The sequence below is a fragment of the Cebus imitator genome, unplaced genomic scaffold (genome assembly GCF_001604975.1).
Source record: "Cebus imitator isolate Cc_AM_T3 unplaced genomic scaffold, Cebus_imitator-1.0 Scaffold329, whole genome shotgun sequence".
Taxonomy (NCBI): domain Eukaryota; kingdom Metazoa; phylum Chordata; class Mammalia; order Primates; family Cebidae; genus Cebus; species Cebus imitator.
Window position 1 is genome coordinate 40587 of NW_016107644.1, and position 3285 is coordinate 43871.

A 3285-nucleotide genomic window follows, 5' to 3' on the forward strand; every position below is an offset into this window, starting at 1 on the left:
CCGACTTCCTCACGAGGGGCTGAGCTAGCGACACCCCGACTTCCTCACGAGGGGCTGAGCTAGTGACACTCCGACTTGGGTTGTTCAGTGTACGCACATTTTGTTTCATGGGCAAAATTATTTAAAAAAGGCACGAAGTCCCCCTCAGGCTATGTGTAAAAGGTATATATGAACCATAAATGAATTTTGTGTTTAGATTTGGGTCTCATTCTCAAGATAGCTGATTATATATATACAAATATTCCAAAATCTGAAAGAAAATGACAATTCGAGCACTTGCGATCCCAAGCTTTTTGGGTAAGGGAGACTCAACCAGCAGTACAGGATTCGTACTGGAAAGAGCCGTCCCCCGTCCCCACCCTTCCTTATCCCTGCCTTCCATCTCTGAGGTGAGGCTGTCATTGTATCTCTGTTGCTTCTGGTACTTGTCATTGTATTTCTAAATATGATGCTAATTTTGCCGATTTTTACAGTTTCGCCATATTTGTTAACTTTCTACTCTGGAAGCAGAGGGTTTAACTCTCTTATCATGCTTCTTCCTCTTCTCCTTCCCCACCCTCTCAGTTTGATTTTTGGTGACATTGGGATTTATTGTTTGTGATGTTATGACCCTAACTCTGGTTCCTGACTGAGTACCTGTCATGTAGAACTTGTTTCATCCTAGAGTTTTTCATCTGCGGGTGAGGCAGAGGGAGCTCGCTGCATGGGTGGGGAGTAGGTGGGGGTGCGCCTGCGTTCTGCCCCCACACATCTCTTTCTGGGCTTCTTTACCCTCAGTTGGCCCCTCCCCGCTGGCATCCCTTTGGCAGCCATTATCCATGGCGCCCACTCCTGTGTCTGCTGTCCAGCCTTCAGATTTCTGCTGATATTTCTTGTCTGCTGCCTTTACACCCTTGTCCTTGTTTATGACATTATTTCTTTACTGTCCTGTTGGGGAGAGTTAGGGGGAGTAGACATAAACTTGTGCCTTGCTTAGTTAGCTTCAAAGTGGCTCTTCAGCAGCAGCTCATGGAGAATCTTTCCTGATGTCCCCTTCTTCAGAGAAGAGACCACCCCTCCTCTGGTGACTCTCTGTACCTTGTATTCATTTCTCTCGACGTCCTGGTGAACAATGATAGATTTCTTCTTGCTACTTGGCAATCAGCCCCTTGTGGGAAGGAACTGGGTTTAATTGTTCTCTTGGAGGCTAGTTCTGGGCCTGGTCGGCAGTGAGTGTTGATTGGCACGTGCTGATGGGATGGATTAATGTGTGGGTGGACTTGGCCTGGGGTGCGTCTCAGTGGATTTGCCCAGAGGCAGCTTACACAGAGGGTGTGCTCAGCAGGTGCTGGTCACATGGGGTTATCTGTCCTGTGAGGCTCTCCTGTGTTTGGCTTCCGGAACAGGACATACTTATTTTTGTGGAAGCTTCTTATGCTGGTGACACTCAGCTTTTAGTCTAGAACCACATGTAAGCCTAGGTGATTGCCGGGCCCATGCATTTCTTCTTGTTGTTCGGTGTTTCCTCCAGATTTGATTGTTACAAAAGGTTTTAAAAATCATAATTAAAGGCAGTTAATAAGAAATGAATCTTAAGAAAAAAAGAAGCTTAAGTGATGGGTTGATTTTTTTTCTTTTTTCCTGGGCTTTTCGAAAAAAAGTGCTTATAATGATGAGTTCTTTGCATACACCATTTTGTGACAGATTTCTCATTCAGTCTCAAATGTGATGTTTTACATCCAATTAGAATGAATGAGACCTAGCTGCTTTATGGTTTGGGTTCACAGAGCGCTGAATAACTGCATGTGTCAGCATAACAGAATCGTGCTCTTGCATTTGTATGTTATGTCACAGACGTTTCCCCATGCTTTGTGTCTTTGTTCCTTGTGAAAACCGTGTGACTTAAGCAAGTTAGGCATTTTCATTTGTCCTGTGTTCCAGTGGAGGAAACTGGAGCTTGAGAGATGAAGGGGATTGTCTAAAGCCTCCAGATTGTTGGCCAAGCTGGTCCTTGAAGCCACGTGCGCCGAACCCACAGCCAGCCTTTGTTCCTCTGCGCTCTGCTCTCTCTCTGCCTTCTTTAGAGTTAGCACTTGGTAATTTCCTAAGTGGGAGTTTTATTTAGAAGTAAAGCTTTCACAGTGCAGATCAGCATGAAATTGTGATTTTGGTGGTGTTTTCATGAAAATATTTCAAAGTTTCCTTTTTTAGAAAGGAAATCCACCGTTGTAGAAGAAATGGTATTTATTTCCCATTCACTTTCATTCATTCTTAATCTCATTCATTTTCTGCCTATGTAAGTTTTTCTTACATTTTAGTCTTCTCTCTTAGAGGACTTGTGATGTTACTGACTGTATGAAACTGTAGAGACAGAAAGCTGAAAGGAAAGCTGTCTTCATCTGTTGCATGTTGCTCTAACAGAATACCACAGACTGGATAATCCATAAGCAAAGGAACTTTTTCTCTCACAGTTTAGGAGACTGGGAAGTCTCCATCAAGGTGCGAGCATCTGGTGAAGGCTCGCCTGCTGCGTCCTCATGGTCAAAAGTAAAGGGCAAAACGGGACAAAATCTGTGTCCTCACATGACAGAAGAGCAGAAGAGGGCAAATCCACCTTCGGAAGCAGTATTATAGTGACACTGATCCAGTCGGGAGGGTGGATCACTCATGACCTAAACACCTTCCACAGGGCCACTTCCCAGCACTGCTGCACTGGGGATTAACTTTCCAGCACTTGAATTTTTGGAGGGGACAAAAACCTTCAAACCATAACAAAAGCAAAACACACACGTTTGAAACATAAAGACAGGCAGTTGAAATAAAAGGGCAGAAAAAGATATGTCATGCAAGCGCTAATCACAAGAAAACTAATTTGCTTATAATTACATCAGAAGAAGTATGTTTCATGATGATAAAAGGATCAATTCGTTGAGTAGAGGGATGAGTCCTAAATGTGTATGTACCAGCCTTACAATACATAAAGCAAACATTGACAGCAATAAAGAGAGAAATAAACAAGTTCACAATCCCATACAGAAATTTTAACAGCCCTCTGTGAGTAATTAATACAACAGGTAAATTAAAATGTTAGTAAAAGTATAGAAGTCCAGGCTCAGTGGCTCATGCCAGTAATCCCAGCACTTTGTGAGGCAGAGGCTGGTAGGTCACGAGGTCAGGAGTTCAAGACCAGCCTGGCCAAGATGGTGAAACCCCGTCTCTACTAAAAATACACAAAATTAGCTGAGCATCGTGGTGGGTGACTGTAATTGCAGCTACTCGGGAGGCTGAGGCAGAGAATTGCCTGAA